Here is a 17,825-nt window from a genome sequence, read left to right as displayed (position 1 = left end):
GAGAGAGTCATCAAACTAATATTAAACAGCTTTTACTTAGTTTCATTGTGTTCTTTTCTGTGTTGAAATGTCAAATTGGTCCCACCTTCAATATATATCATCACAACTTTCATTTGTGCTGACCAGCCATTTGAGAAAATTGTTTCCATTCACCAAGTCCTAAAGTAGTTCCGTCCTTATTCTTATAAACAATCACCTTCTTCAGCAGTAAACTCACTAAAGATATCCAGGTGCTGCATGACCTGCCTGCCATCCACCAAGAAGCGCTATTGGTAATACTGTCCATAATTTAGTTTAGAACCTTTTTATATTTGAACCAACATAAACCAACCTCAGTAAAAACAAGCATTTGCAATGCAATAGGTCTCGCATTTGCAAAAGTTTGAGCTAGTGGTATTGTAAATGACAAACCTTTGATCTATGTATTGGTTTTGAAAACAGATAAATAAATGGCATTGTCATTTATAATGTCAATAGCTTAAAGATTGCATTGTAAATGACAATGCTTTTTATTCATGTTTAAAAAAACAAATAAAATGCATTGTCATTTATGATAGCAATAGCTCAAACTTGTGTAAATGCGAGACCTATTGCATTGTAAATGCTTGTTTTGTGATAATGGGGTGCCCCTTGGAATGGAAGAGAGAGGGTGATAATGGGGTGCTTTGTGGAATGGATGAGAGAGGGGTGTGATAATGGGGTGCTGATTGGAATGGGGAGAGAGGGTGATAATGGGGTGCTCCTTGGAATGGGGGAGAAGGATGTGATAATGGAGTGGTCCTTGGAGTGGAGGAGAGAGTTGTGATTACGGGGTACTCCCATGATTGGAGGAGAGGGGTGTGATAATGGGGTGCTCCCATGATTGGAGGAGAGGGGTGTGATAATGGGGTGCTCCCATGATTGGAGGAGAGGGGTGTGATAATGGGGTGCTCCGGTGTGCTCGTTTGACCGCTGGAGATAGAGATGACCCCAGCAGAACTGAAAAGGTGAAGCACGGGAGCAGAAAAGAGGCTTAGAAATTGAATTTGAGCACCCACGGGGGTTCCTTGGTTGCTCCTGGCCCCCACTGCCCCCATCTCCCAGAGGACGACTCTACTCGCAGAGATGGTTTCACTGCAACTGGGGTTGTTAACATGCAGGCTGCCTGACGATTGATTTGGGGAGACAGACAGGGGCACAGGATGTTTGAGAGGGCCCGAGTCACTCTGGAGATTGACTGGTGGTGGGAGGGCAGAGCCTTTGAGGTGGGAGGGCAGAGTCTCTGGAGGGACGGTGGGTGTAGGGTAGGTGAACAGAACCACCGGGGCAAAAAAGGCAGTATCTATGGAGTCACGAGAGCGAAGTTACTAGGTGCGGTGATTGGAGGTAGGGAGTGGAATCACAGAGGCGAAAAGGGCAGAGTTACTGGAGGGACAAGGGAGCAGTAGGGCCGGTTATTGTGGGTTCTAGGGCAGAACCACCGGGGCAAGGAGAGCTAGGTCACCGAGGGCATGAGGGAGCAATAACTAGGGCCAGTGATTGAGGGCAATAGTGCATCTAGGCAAGAAGGTGAGTCATATGAGTAGTTACCAAGACCCGGCGCAAGTGAATAACATGCACACGCAAGCCAGGTGACGCTCAATGACACGCGTTGCTTACCCTGTAGAACATCGAGGCTCACACTAGGGGAATGTCACTGTGCGATAGGTGCATAAGGTACCGTGGTTAGCCACTAACAGACCCTGCCGAATCCCGAGCACTGAATTTGGCAGTCCAATACCACTCCCAATAGACAACTAGCCCGACCCTCCTTAGAGCCCTGTCACTACGGAAACATTTACCGTCCTCTTAGTGGTCCTAAGATGGACTGGGGAAAAGCTCAGCAGGGGACCCAAGCACTTGAACGCAGGTGTCACCCTGCTGTAGCAGTGCGAGCCCAGTGCTCAAAGGGGCGGGCCGGAGAAGGGTGCAGGAAACGACAACGTCTGGCGTAAATAAAGCCGGTGGCTTTCAGCGCCGGACTGCGCCGCAGAAGCTGGTTTTAGTCTGACCGCGATGGCGAAGTTTGAACTGCCTGCGTTCATCCAGCAATACATAGATTGTATGGACGTAACATCTGTGTTGTGCCAATGGATGGCTCAGTGACAAGTACAGGTAAAGTCGCAAAATGCCTGATCGGGGAGCCTAATTACTGCGAAAAAAGTAGAAGAGTAGCGAGAAATTGCTTTACCGAGGCACCTCACCAAATGAGCATGCGGGAAATGCTACGCCAGCCAATTTGACCTTGTAAATACACCGCGGCCCAATGAGCCTTTGAGCTACTAACCAATCCTGAAGTTCACGTACACTCACCAATCGAAAAAGTACGTGTTCCTGGCCAGCGGCAGTGAAGGCAAACAAAGTGCTCTTGCGGGTCCTGGGCTGGCGGCGGTGATCGGGGGCACACAGCACCTTCAAGCTTCCGGGCCGGCAGGGATATCAGCTCACCAGGATCCCCTCTGGTCACAGGTCGGCGGCACCCAGCTCCTCTGTTCACGATGTGCAGGCGCTTTGGCTGGCAGCTTGATCCAGCGCTGTGGAAGCGCAGAGACACAGTTCTTCAGATTTGTATTGCAGAGTGTCGACGCGTGTTTATTTTTTGCATCGCGCTTTCTACGCGATGCAAAAAATAAACATGCGCTACCATTGCGAAAAAAAGGTACACACCATATCAATGCATAAAGAGAACAGACAAAACAGAAAGCAGCTCCACATCCGGACCAGGGAGGAGACCTGGGAGGGCGAGGGCTGCCCACGCATGCGCGGTACCTGTCACTTTCGCATGCCCAGTGGCGGCGCGTGCAGCCGGTGCAGACAGCGCCTGTCCCCTTCTGGGGCTCCCGTGGTAAAGAGGGAGCCCCGGCGCCAGAGAGGAAGTGTGGGAGCTGAAGTCCCGGGTCCCAGGAGGGGGCCCGGGTGAAGAGCGGCAGATAGCTGTTCAGGGCTCCCATGCCTAAGGAGAGAGCCCCGCATCGTGCTGGCAGTAGTGGAGCTGGAGTACTCTGGAAGCGCCATAGCCAGCCGCCGTTCAGGAGGATTACCCCCGCAGACCGGGTGAGTGGGGGATTCTCCATTTGTCCAGTGGTTGTGCCGATGAAGGCACAATGTCAATGTTTGTTTCCTGAGCGGACCCGCCGTTGCGGGCCGCTCCAACGAAAGGGCGAGTTTAAAAAAAAAACAACAAACGAATGTGAAACTGCATGCTGGCTTGCGATGGAAGGGGGACAGGAGATGTGCACGCCGCGTTGCTGTAAGCGCGTACACAGGCTCCAATCCGCCAAAAGCCTGCGCGTGCCCATCTCCTGTCCCACTTCCGAGGCAAGTCAGCAACAATAGATCTCGCTGGCGACAGCAGCGCTTCGCGCTGCGTTCGCCAGGCGAGACCTAAAAGTGATGTAGGTTTGTATGCACACCATTATCCTGAAAAGTCATATCAGAAAGCCAAAAACAAAACGATTGAAACAAAAGACTTGAGATAATGCTCAGACATGAAAAACATCTGGTGCCTGCGGGTATTCCAATGCATTGTGTCGATGGTTACGTTACTTACAGCCAGTCGTGAATCACTGATATTGCACGGTTGTAAACAGCTTCCTACTTCATGTTTTAAAAAAATAATAATATTTTGGAAGTTTTATGTAGTACAAACTCCATCCGAAGGCATTCACATGAGCACTGGTTGCAACATTCAAAGACACGTTTTTTTTTTGCATGGTGGAGACTCAACAATTTGCCCAGAATCACATGATGTTGTGCCCCGAAGCCGAGACTCGGAGCTGGTTCCAAAGTCAGCGCTCTGACCATAATGTCTCATCCTCTCCCTTTGCTATATATTTCCATCAAAAAGGGAATACGAAGTGAACAACAGTCAATTCAAATTTCAAATAATCCACGGTATGACATCATTCCTTTCATTAATAATATGACTTCTCACTTTACTACAGTTTGATCCTGTGCACACCCTCATTAATTGTCGAACACACCCGTAGAGCATCACTCAATGGCCAGCCCCCTGGAGCTCATCCTCTCCCCTGGCCAGAAAAATCAATATCAACAGCATACCCTTACTTAAACAGTAAACTAAAGCAACCACTGGGCCAGATACTTCTGATCATATCCAGTTAACAGCAGTTTAATTTGTGTTCTGAGGTGGTGCTCCTCCTGCAGTTACAGATTCTAATTGTATAATCGTCCATGGTTCGTTATACCCTAATTTCCATCCATACAATCTTATGTCCACAGCACCCTCATCCCTCGACATATCATTCAGTTTTTTCTTGTGTGATGCAACACAAGTCTGCCATGTTTGCTAATGTATCACAAGCATTGACAATGCAACTAGACCTGGCTGTAAAGGAATGTTGTATGGTAAAGTGAAACGTTACATGTAAATAGCATGGGAATTCATATGTATTTGTGTGGAGGCAAAGAAGTGTATGATAATATTGATGTAGTTTAAATGGTCACGTGACAGAAAGCACTGCCATGTCAGACCTAAAAATCCATGTATGTCAATGACTGCCCTCCTCCCATTTGTGCTGCTGCCAGAGAAAGCACCATAAATGATCTAGTTAATCTAAGACACTTCAATAGTTTTGCAATGTCATGTGTGTGCCCTGAAAGTTCAAACTCAGCAAGTTGGATAAATAAACAAAATGTTATGTTATGTTATGTTAATCGTTTTTATAAGGCGCAGCTGTGTGGAGGTCGAGCATCTTTTTGTGGAAGCACACAACTTCTGCTAAAAAAATAACATGTGCTCCTGGCTCCCAACGTGGGAGAAGCCAAAGCCCCTTTCTGGTGATGTTCACATAATTGTGTGGCAACAGCTGCACTGTAAAGCCAGACCATAAAAAGGGGATTGAATTATTTCACAACTAAAAAGCAGCTTCCACAGATTTCAATACACAGCACTTTAAAATCAGTTTTTGCAAAGTTAATTCAAGGTGACAAATCCTTTTGCGAATTCTCTGAAAATTCCTTACAGCACAGCAATCCTGGCCAGGCTGGTGGAGCTGTCTAAATATGGTAAACAGTCTTCAATCTGAGTGGCAAAAGGCATGGGATTATCCCCGAGGAAGATTTGCTGACTATGCACCAGGTTCTAAACGTCCCCCTAAGCATTGTCTTGAAGGATATTGCAGGCCAGACATTTGGAACATTAGACAAGTCTGGTGGTCTTTCTGTATCTCCAAACGCAATAACCAGAGTAAGTGGCTAACAACCACTTCTCGCAAAGGGGACAAAGAAGTTTATATGGATAGGAGATACAATTTTGCTAACTAATAACATGACACAAAGGGGTATCCTGTACCCAGAAATGAAAAAGGATGTGATCCCCACACCAGGACCCCCTGAATGTTTTTTTGTTAGACTCTCACCCATTCTATTAGTGGCATGCTTCATCATTGGGTCTCATTGTAGTCCCTGAAAATCAGGGTGGGCTCAACCATATTTCAGGGAGCACTTTGGATATTTTCTCAGTCAGGTTCCTATAGGAATTAAAAATACCTTGAAAAATAGAGGTATCTCTTTAATAAATAAATGGTGTTCAGATATAGATAAAAACGGATGTGAGGTTTGGGTAGGGATATAATGGCCCTACACCCTCTTACTTAGTCAACATGTTCCAGCCCCGTTTATTATTTGCCCATAGGATTCAAGGCTTTCATCAGGACTACAAAGAGTGCTCTGGAATCACTGTTGTGTGTTGTCTAAGGTGGTTTGCTCAGCAAGACAACATATAACACAAAACAAGCATATATATGTAGGGTCTACTCTCCAACAAACTGACTTTTTGCCATTATTCCTTATATGAGAAACAGGAAAGAGTTAGGCCAGAGACAGGGTTATTTTGTGTGAAAGTCACATCATTCTTGGTAATACAATGACTATGATTGTTAGACCTGACAGCCTTAGGGTGGTCTTCTCCAAACTTGTTTTTTGTTTGCCTCATGTTTTTGCTGATTTCTTTTTGTTGGCCGTAGGACTCTGAGTACTTTACCACTGCCAACCAGTGCTAAGGTGCATGTGATTCTCCCCTAAAACATGGATTGATTGACTTATCCACAATTAGCATATTTACTGTATCTAAATATCCCTATTAGAGTGAATTACATGTGCCCAGGGCCTGTAAAGTTTTATGCTACAAGTAGGCCTGCAACACTGATTGTGCCACCCACACCAGTAGCACTTTAAACATGTCTCAGACCTGCCAGTACAGAGCCTGTGTGGGCAGTTTTGCTGCCATGTCGACTTGGCATTTAAAAAGTCCCTGCCAAGCCTTAAACTCCCCTTTTGTTTCATATCAGTCACATCTAAGGATGGCCCTAAGTAGCACATAGGGCACGGTGCTGTGTAATCAAAAGGTAGGACAAGTACTTTTAAGTTTTAAACGTGCTGGTAGTGAAAAACTCCCAAATTCGTTTTTCACTACTGTGAGGCCTACCCCTCTCATAGATTAACATTAGGAATACCTTATTACACTAATAAACTGTAATTTCTGATTAGGAAGAAGTAGCTAATTGAAATAGTAATGATAAGTCCTCTGGTAAAGATGAATTTATCGCTACCTTTTTTTAAATGCCACTTTTAGAAAGGTGGCGTTTTCTGCTGTTAGCTCTGTGTGCCTACAGCCTGTCTCCAATACATGTTTGGGGTGGGTGGCAGCTGGACTTTGTGTATTCCCTCTAGACAGCCACATACAAATGGAGCTTAGGTGTGACTGATGGGCCATCCACATCCTGATGGGTCATCCTTGGCAGAATGAGAGGCAGGAGCTGACACTTACACCTGAATAGGCTGTTCCCTGTCCCCACATGCTGCTATTAACTGTTACACTCACATAGTTGAAGTGACGCTCTTGCCCTTCTCTTTCCGTTTGGAGTAGTTCTGCTTCTGTGATGTCACAGTTAGTGGTTACTTTTAGACGGTTGGCATTTTCTTACTTTAGTCATGTGGTGCCTGTCTCTGATCACATGTCTGAGGTGGGTGACAGCTACGCTTTGTGTATTCCCCCTAGACAGAGACACACAATGGGAGCTTAAGTGGGACTTGATGGGTCATCCTGGCAGGATGGGAGGGAGGAGCTGGACCCCGCCTCACACCTGAATAGGCTGTGTCCTGTGCCCACAGAAAGGGCTGCATACCCTCCTGTAGTGAGTCTGGTGCTAGAGTTGGGATGGAGGCCCTCTGTGCACTTCATAGACCCTGTTTGAAGTCACCTCCAATTCAAAGTAACAACTGGGTATAGGTTATGGGCCTCTGACCCCACCAAATCAGACACTACTTGGCCTGTGAAGAGCTGCATCCGGAGGAAGGACTGCTGTGCTGCTACAAGGACTGCCACTCTGCCACTCCGCTGAACTGCTGCTCTGGAAGAATTGCTTTTCTGCTGTGCTGCCCTGCTGCCTGCTACCCTCTGCCCTGCTGAGGAAGAACTGGAGTAACATGTTTGAACCAGAACGGTCTTCAAGGGCATGCTGGCTTGCCTCCTGTTTTAAGACTCAGGCATATCAAAGTCTTACCCCCTGATCCTGTGCCTGGTCCATTGGAAGTGGATCCAGGTGCTTGCTCCAGTGGAACTGAAGCATCCCCTGCTGTATGAGCAGAATCAACGCATCACTGCTGTTGCACATGAAACCAGCGCATCGCCAATGAAACTGTTGCATCAGAACCACCGCATCATTGCTGCTGAAGTAAAAGACGATCAACGCATCCCCTCGTCTGTGTGGAGAAACCCGGTGCATCGACTTTGGAACCAACACATCTTGGATCCTGCGCTTCGTCTTCTGAACCAGCGCATCACCATTGTTGCGTGGAAAAAATCAGCACTTCACCTCAACTGCAGGATTGACACCGACGCATTGCTCAGCGTCACCCTGCATTTCGCTGTTGCAACCAGGTTGAAGGTACTTTTGTTCAGCGGCCTTTGTGTGGCTCCTGTATCCGGCCCACTCTCCACTGGGGTCAGCCTGAACTCTTGACTTTGACCTGGCCCAGCGTAACCAGATAACCCCATAGGTGCTTACTTTTAATCTTTAAAATTCATATCTTGACTTCTACTTATTGGATTTTTGTCGTTTTGGTCTTGTTTTATTTATACAATGATAATCTACTTAGCCAAACTGGTGTGGAGTCTTTTTGTGGTTTCACTGTGTGAAGTGCTGCATAAATACTTATTGCCTCTTAAGCTTAGCCTGCCTGCTCTGTGCCAAGCTACCAGAGGGTGAGCACAGGTTCATATATGGTGTGTTTCTGACTTACCCTGACTAGGATTGTGGTTCCTACTTGCACATGGTTCAAACCCAATTTCTAACAGTAATTCATACAAATCATGTAGTTCTAAAAAAACGGGACATGCATACTGCCGCTTAACACAAACTAATTCAAGTTCGCATATAAAGCATATAAAGCATAACAAGTGAGGACATGATGTGGCAAAACACTGCAAAAACAAGTGCTGCATTACGTGGTTGGGTTTCCACAGCACATCTGAACTGGGGACATGCTGTGTCACAAAACACTGCAAAACAAGCACTCCATTACGTGCTCAGGTGTCTACAGCACACTTGAATTCTTACCCTACTTCGGGAACTTAATGTGCAACTTGGAAGGAAGGAGAACATGCCCCTGTAGTCACACGATTTTCGCACACACAAAGGTCATTTGTTGTTAAGATACATCGGGGCACCTGGGAGGAGGAAGAATGTCAGATGCAGAGAAGAAATTTTATGAGAGGCTCTCTCCATACGCGCTCATTTACACATATAGGGCCACATGCATCAACGAGAAAACTGGTCGCAAACGGGCAGATTAGCAGAATCTGCCCCTTTGCGACCGGTATTTTTGCATTTCAAATGCAAAAATCGCAATTTAAGGAATCTCTAAATAGCGATTCCTTAAATTGCGATTGCATTTAAGGAATCCCAAATTGAGATTCCTTAAATGCAATGCATTAAAGTTAAAATATTAGCGATTTCGCTAATAGGGGGAGCAAATTACCATGAAGTTGAACTTCATGGTAATTTGCAAAAACTTTGAAAAATGCACTTTTGTGCATTTTTCAAAGTTTCATGTTGCGCACACACATGCCCTTAGAACATGTGTGTGTGCAACATATGTGCACAGATCAATTTCAGGGGTGCAATACGGTGTCATTTTGACACCCTTGCACCCTTGAATTTGCATGAGCAATTTGCGAGTACCTACTGGTACTCGCAATTTGCTCATGCAATCTCCAAATCACGTCATCGCGCCCGCATTTTTTTGTAGGCAGCGGGGTCACAAGAAATGGTGTCCTTATTGTGAAAAATAGTTTTCGAGGTGATGTGGTCCTGGGAGTTTGAGTCTGCAGAATAGAGCAGACACGTTCAGAAAATCTTTTTTTTCTGTATTGTATCGAAAAATAATATTAATACCCCAATGTTTTCTTTTAAAAATCAGTTAGTCGGTGTATACATAAATCGAGAGCCCGATCATGAACTTTATTTGAATTATTGTGCTGGTTTTAAGTGTCCATTGTGATTCTGTGTACTTTTGTACATAATTTTTCAAGGTATTTTTCGGGCTAGCCCTGAGTAGAGCTCGTAATTACCGTATGGCAAGACCTGGAGGACGTGAGCGAGCAGACAGGGGGACTGTTGTCCACCGTGAGTCAGTGTGCTTCTGTATGTGATTTTCAGGTCATTTCATTGAATTTGGTTGGTTTCATTGGATTTCATTAATCAGCCTGGATCTGAAGATGCCCAGATTGCACATCCATCACTTATCTCATTCCTGGAATGTTTGTTTCATGTTTGTAGTCATGTTTACTTTTTCTATAGCTATCCAGTGTAAGTCAGTGTCTGCGTGCCCTTTCTCAAGGATGTGTGCCGTTCTTTGATCCTGAGGAGTAGTTTGTATTGGTCTGGTGTGGACCAGAAGGTCTCTCAGGCTGGTGTTTCTTTTAAATGAAAACAGAGGTTTCTCAAAGGTTAGCTGGTTGCACGTCAATATTCGCCAAGGTTTTCAAGTACATTTTTTAACCTGATTGGAGACGTTATTGAATGTACAGGCACAGAATAATTCCTTCATTAGTTCTCTTTATCTGCTAATAAAGCCTCTCTATGATTGTTTCTAGCCCTCTTGTTGGCCCTGTTAACCCGTTTCTGAATAATGTCGGTCATGAGTTCGTTAGTGAGTATATTTGCCTCTGTCCTGGAATCTTGTATGTGGGCGCAATTCCTTCTTATGCAGAGGAAATGGCCCACAGGAAGGTTTTCTCTCAGGGCGTGGGGATGCACACTTTCAAAATTCAATATACTATTTATGTTGGTAGGTTTAGTGTAAATTTTGATGTGAGTTTCCCTGCTTCTGCTCTGATGGTTACTTCTAGGAATGAGATCATGCCATTGTTCATTGTCATGGTTGGTGAATTTAAGGAACTGTTACGGTTACTCAACCACTACATGAAGAGTACCGCCCTCTCCATGTTTCGATGCCAAAAGATGAGGTTATTATCTTCATAACGACTCCATAGCCGGACATTTTGCTCAAATGGGTTGATGGCCCATATATTTTCCTGTTCGAAATGGGATACGTACAGTCAGGCTATGCATGGGCAAAGGTGCTCTAAATCAATGTGCCATGTTGTTGTACATAAACCACATACTAAAATTCAAAGTAATTCTTGGTTAGTGCTAGTCTTGCTAGATTCATAATCATTCATAATAATTCATAGAACGGTGGAAAAAATAATCAGCAACAGCCGTCGGGATGGGGCCCCGAGGCCCAACGGCCTCACCTCTAGCGCTTTATCAACATAACCCGCAACTCTGGACGGAGAACCTGGCCATTTTATTTAATCACATCCTTTTTAGTCAAGATATTCTCAACAACTGGAGGTGATCAATACTGGCCCCTATTTACAAAGCTGGACAATCCTTGGACCCCGTCCATTATCGGTTGATAGCCCTTATGGATTGCGAGTCCAAGTTTTTCACCAAATGCCTGCTGGCAGATCTTATGGCTTGGGTGGAATCTAAAATCCTGCTGCCCAGAAATCAGACTGGGTTCATTAAAGGTCTTGGCACATCCATCAACATTCAGACGCTGAACCTCACAATCGAACAAGCAAGGCGTCAATCAATCTTCAACTGTGTTTTGTTGACTTTCGGTCGGCATTCGACACGGTGCAGAGAAACATCCTTTGGGGTAAACTATTAAATTGGGGTATCTCTTCTACTCTCCTCAGAGCAATCCAATTACTGTACACAGACACATGGACAAGGGTTAGGCTGGGCCAAGGCCCAACAATTTTGAGCATAATACCGACAATGAACAGCCTAAAACAAAGCTGCGTCCTCTCGTGTTCAACTTATACCTCGCTGACATTTCTCCTGGTCTGAATAACACTAACTCACATTCCCCATCTGTGGCCAGCTTTAATGTTTCCCATCTTCTGTACGCCGACAACATTGTCCTGCTTAGCTACACAAAGGTGGGGCATCAGCAGATAATTAGGAAAAACTGCTCAGTATGCTTCGACCCATGGGTTAAGGTTAACTTAAGCAAAACAAAAACCATGCTAGTGACACAGGGTATAGTAGCTCGACCAAAATTTTGCATAGAAGGGATAGGGCTACAGTCCGTACAAAAGTACAGATATTTGAGGGTAAATCTGTACTCAAGAGGCTCATTTAAGAACCAGTGTGCTGCGATACAAAGAAGGAACAACTCAATGGTTGCTTTGCCTCCCTACGGAACACCTTAAAAGGTTTGTTTGTCAAACCATTATTACAAGTCATGGCAGCCAAACACGCCCCGTCTTTGACATATGGCGTGGAGATCCTGAGAGGGAAGCCAATAAAATTATAGATAAGTCCAATGATTATAATGCGAACCAAGTGAAGGGAGTCAAACGTTTTTTCTTCGTTCAGAGGCAAGACGATAACTCTGAGTCAGGTTTATCAGGACCTGAGAAAGGAGATTGCAGCTATGCAAGGCACATGATCCGGGGAGCTCTGATACCAGTACATACCAAGGAGTTTACAACACCCGGCTGGCCCATACTGTCTCTATATGTCAGATGATCTACGGACATAATCATTGGACTCATCAACAATTGTTAGCCTTGAAAAAGTCCTTTCGGATGAAACACGTGTCGGCTGTTCTGTACACATATCTGGTTTTTGAAAGAAGATATAATAAAGAAAAATGCAAGAAAATTTTGAAGCGACTTATGGACTTCAATTTTGATACATTCAAACAAATTGTGGAAACCAGCTTTTCTGGTTCATTACAGTTTATGTGTGCCTCGGCAAATGTGTGAAAAGTCTGTGGATTCCAAAGGGCTTTTTTGTCTCTTTTGGGGTTTGGTTTGTCCTCCAAAGGCAGAGGAGGAGTTGTTGCTTGAGAGCACTCAAGATACCAACCCAATGTGAACCACTAATTTGAATATACGATATAGTGGATGTGCATATAATTTTCTGGTTAGCTTCTGCTCGGATCTCTGTGTGTGAAAAATTATAGATAACCTCGTGTTAGCGACCTATCGTCGCCTGTTTAATCTCCCTCAGTAGGCCTCGCCATCACAAATCCGATTAGAGTTTGGCCTTAGGAAACAAAATATAAATAGTCTTGTGGTATATTTGAAATTCTGTCATACATTAAGAAACAATAACAACTCCACTCTCATGACAACCGTTTTGGAGGCTGTAAGCTACCCTAGAAATATGGATGCTCATGAATATTTTAAGCTGGCCATATCCACTTTTAGCACAGAACAATTAGGGGCCGTACCCCTCTCACAACTCGTATTTAACAGAGTTGTTAATGGGATCAGCAAAAAAGTGTCATCACTGATGGATAGAGAGGTGCTGGTGCAAAGATCCCACGCGTGGATGGTAATTGCAACATAGGGCCAATTAAAACCCCAGAACTATCTGAGGGGCCTGAATGGATTAAAAGCAAAGCTAAAGGTCTTGAGACTCCAGCTTGGCAATTTCCAATTCTGTAGCAACCTACCAGCTTGGAAAAGATCGAGCAACGCAATGTCATGTCCCCTCTGCAATTACAACAGAGAAGGCATTTGTCATATAGTCTGCAGTTGCCCAGCTTTAACGATTGAACGTAGAAGCCTGTTGAGTCAGGATTTAAACCAATATGCCATTCGCACACGCCGTCAAGCAGTAAAAGCTGGCTTGCAGGGAGAAGATTTACCATTTACTGGAAAAATGTTAAAGTACGTTGATATAGCAGAGGGTAAATGAGCTAAATACGAACAGTAAAGGGTTTTTGTTTTCTACTATTTTATTCATTCTGGAACAAACTATCAGGAATGAGATACAACTATTGCGAGGGTCTTGCTGGCAGATAATTAAATGAGCGCCTCGATTAATGTGTAAAAACAACAGCTTTGAAACTATAAAGTCTTGAGACGCTTGTACAAAAAGGCACATAGCACTTTAAAACCTTAAATGAAGTAAGCCCTCTTCATCTAGTGCCAAGCTCTAATAAAAAGCTCTTGAGACGCTCCGTTGGACGTACCAAACCCAATTCATTTGTTCCTCCGCTGAACGAGACCACCCATAGTACGTAGTATGATTTAACTACCAATAGAGGAAATAGGGTACTCTAGGCACAACGGAATTAGTAAGTGTAACAAGACCCCTGTAAATGCACCTTGGCAGAATTTTTTGGGGTCTTTTAAACTATGAATTAATCTTTTTAAACATTGAAATAATCTTTTTTAATTTGCATTTTATGAAGCCTTACTACGTGATATTATGTATGAAATGTGCAAAATGTGCTATATTGTGAGTTTTTATTAACTGAACAATAACATTCTTATTATTACATTAATTCTGTGTTGGTGTCAAAGTCAAAATCAGAAACTATACTCAACAGATGTTTAGTGTCCTTTATGTAAAATGTCATTTTTGTGACCAATGGCCGTAAAAACCAATCAACAAATTGTGATAATGGTTCCAGCACTGTCCCAATGCTTGAGACTATATGGCGACTTGGTGCAGTGGTTCTGAAATTCTGCATTTCTGACAGTGTATAAAAATACGGGTTCTAGGTCTTTCGGTGGTCAAAAAATTGGCCTCCTTTATTGTAATCCATTTATTGTTTCTTATTTATCATCAATATCTATGCATGATCATTATTATCTATCTGGCTATCATCGACAATGTTATCATAGTGCAAGAGCAAAGACAAAGCTGTTGACTGCAGTGGTGTTGTCACTCTCCACACACATCTACACTGCTTATAATATGTAATTGTATTGTCATGGCAAAGACAGAGGTATACAGCTATTAGAGGCTGTGAGGTTACATCAGGTAGAAAAACTGGGAAATCCAGATGGGCTTGGTGACCATAAACAGAGACTAATATATTGTAAACTATGTACCTTTAAGAGTATCATCAGGATAGAACCACAAATGCAGATTTTGAGTCCAAGACCATGGTTCCAAATTATGTAGGATTTGGGTGATAATTAGTGCCCATTGTAATTACCACCACCCTACTGAGGGGTATTTAATGGTTAACATAATTAACTTCTCCTGAGTTCCCCACCTCAAAATGAAGCATAACACATGGAATCAGTGTTAACCACACCAATTACTGCATGTTTTGCATTTATGTCTTAACATTTCAGTCGTATAGAACTGGGACTCCAAGATCACCTCGGTGTGGAGGCAGGCGCCTTTGTTAAACTGTGCCATAGACTGCGTCAGGCCCGGGAGGGTTCTTTGGAGGCGCGACTCTGGCAGGAAATACAGAAAAAGCCCACTAGTCAAAAGTACCGACAATACCTGGATCACAGCTTACAGCTTTTAGGCGCAAAAGACCTATGGGACTTAAATCTTTCCCCATCAGTGTTAAAATCTGCCATAAAGAAATCTGTTAGGTTGTGGTCCTTCCATTCAGATAGGACAACACTATCAAAGAGGGGACATGCCTGGGCAGTGATTACCAACTACGAAGTGGGTGTCCAGCTGCCTCATTTGTCTCGCACATATGCACTTTATTGGAAGCGTAAGTTCTTAGCCTTGAGGATGGGAGAATGGCCCTTTTTGAAGAATCTCCCGGCATGGCGCCGGTCGGGCTGTAGCACTGCATGCAGGTTGTGCGGTTACCACACCGAATCAATGGAACATATTGTTTGTGCATGCCCAGTACTACTTCAAGCCAGACGGCAGTTATTGAGAGGCCAATGTATTAAATTGGGTGTACGTTCCTGCCGTCAAGCAATACTGGCTGCCCTTAACCCTGCGAACACCAAGTTAAATATTGGGCTTGCGAAATTCGTTCATAAAGCGTCAAGATTTCTTGAAGCCAAACCCCCACTTCAGTAAGAGTCGAGATCCTGAACTAAAAGATGTTTTATCTCAAACTACATGAAACCTAGGGCGACGTATTGCACCAGAATATTACTAAGACATTCACGACCACTGAACTCTATTTTATTGATCAACTGTTTTAAATTTTTTTTTACTAGAGTCAAACCAGATTATTTAATTATTAGCATGTACTGTTTTAAATTCTTTACTATAGTTAAATCAGATCATTTAATTATTAGCATGTACAGTTGTAAATGGTTTTTAAAATCAAACAATAAAGAGCTATATGTTCAGTCGTATAGATTATCTCAGGCTTTCTCAGGTGAAATATTCAGGAGAAAAGTGCAGAATGTTGTAATTGATGCACAACTCAGAATTCCGATCTATATGTAAACATTCATTTGCTCCTGGATCAGATTTGAAGACATACTTTTGAATCTGGGTCTAAGTAAAGTCTGTATGTTAATAGGAGGAAGAGACAGGTTATGGCAATTGAGATTCGGCTACCTCTGTATTGCCATCATTATTGGTACAGTGTATGTTTTTTGTGCAGCCTATATGGGGAGTTTTTTTATGTCAGGACCAGAGTTATGCTCTTAATATGTTTTGTTGTTGTGCCTATGCGTGAATTTGAAGAATTCTGCATTACACATTTCCCAATTAGGGCGTGTGTCTTTTAAGGGCACCATGCAAGTGGGTTGATTAGGCAGAGAGAGCGTGACTCCACGAGGCACAAGAACCATGAAAAACAAACAGAGCCTCATCTACATGTAAACACTTTTTGGGTGATCTTAGTGGTTGAAGAGGAGTGTTTATTAGGAATGACATTTCTAATCTTTTTAATTTTTAAAACAACAGTTCTCAAGTCTTTTTTTTAACAAAAACATAACAACCATTCCAGAACATATAATAGCGACTTCCGGGTCCCTCCGGCTGAAAGGGAAGAGTGGGGGTCTCCTGTTCTGTCAAGCCAAGAAAGAGGCTGACAGTAAAATAATAAACGTATCTTCTCCAGGGTCCTATCATCTGACATAAATGTGCACAATTGGTTAATCAGCAAATCTAAAGGCCTCCTGGGAGCCAGTATTTGGCTTTACTTCATGGAGTCATTTGAGGCTTCATGTTGACAAAGGTTTATCGTTTCTGAGACTTAATGTAAGATTGTTATCAGCTGTGTTTTGGAGTGTGTTCCGCTAATGGAAATGTATAAAAAAGATTTGCACTAGGTACAGCCTGATACATTTGCAAAAAGTGATAGCAAATTGTACACCGACTTTTTGCAAATGCAAGAGAATTTTTTGAACCGATCTATGTACTAATAGGTCAGTTCACAAAATCCAGAATTGTAGGAGGTCGCAATCAGAACAACCTCATCAATATTCATGAGGTAGGTTGTAAATTGCAACTCGACTCACTACGTTTCGACGCCATCACAGTGGTGGATGGTGTCCCAGTGGAGTCAGCAGACACCCATGTCTGCGTTGCATTTAAATAAAGTAGTTATTTTTCCTTAAAGGAAAAGTTTATGTGAGATTTGCCAGTGGTCTCCAGGGCCACTGCCTACTCCCCAACAAGTTTTTTTTTTTGCATTTATATTTGCAAATGTGTTACCACTCCAACTCAGGAGTCAGTAACTTTTCAATGTATTGCAATCGAATTTCTGTCACAAAAGTTTGATACATACCATAATGAATCACACTTTTTAGAAGGGACTACCTAAGCACGCCCTTCCAAATATCAAATGGTTATGCATTTCTAAACCATTACTGAACCACAAAATGGGTTTAGTACATTAAAAAAAGCAATCTGGCGGTCACAAACCACGCGATTTTGCAAATGGCCTCCCCCCCTTTGCTCTCAGCTGCCAGGGCCCGCACTACTCAACATTTTGGTCACTGGTTATCATGGTTGTGACTGCACGACACATGGAGGATAGCGCACCCACTGGGACATGAATACTCCCATTATTCGCCAGTGCATTACGTGCAAACGAAGATCGCTCTCTTCCTCTGCACCGACCACCTTGGCACCCAGCACACACAGACAGAGTATTTAGCATGCACCCTCTTGGATCATTGCACAATGCTCCTGCCCTCGCTGGGGCTGACAGCGTCCCATCGTGCCTATGTGGTGGCTGCAAGTAGAGCCGCTTACTGACCCTCCGTTCCATGCAGATCTGGCGCAATGTATTGAGCACTACTTCGAGAGCAATGCAGATTCCACGTTGCTCCGGGTGTCTGAATGGGACATGCACAAGGTGGTGGTTTGGGGGTATTGCCTGGCAGTCACTTGGGGGCTATGGCGGCGCTATCTAGAGCTCTCCAACATCAAGCGTGCACTTATAGGTGCAGGCTCCTGACCGTACGGCCTAGGCTGCCCAACTCCAACAATTGCGCAAGCAGCGCAGCGCATCAGAGGCATTATTGAGCAGACATGACTGCAGAAAACGCACAGCTCTACAGCATGCCCAGGGTGATT

The sequence above is a fragment of the Triturus cristatus genome, chromosome 8 (genome assembly GCF_964204655.1).
Source record: "Triturus cristatus chromosome 8, aTriCri1.1, whole genome shotgun sequence".
In the NCBI taxonomy this organism is placed as follows: Eukaryota; Metazoa; Chordata; class Amphibia; order Caudata; family Salamandridae; genus Triturus; species Triturus cristatus.
This window is presented reverse-complemented; position numbering follows the sequence as displayed.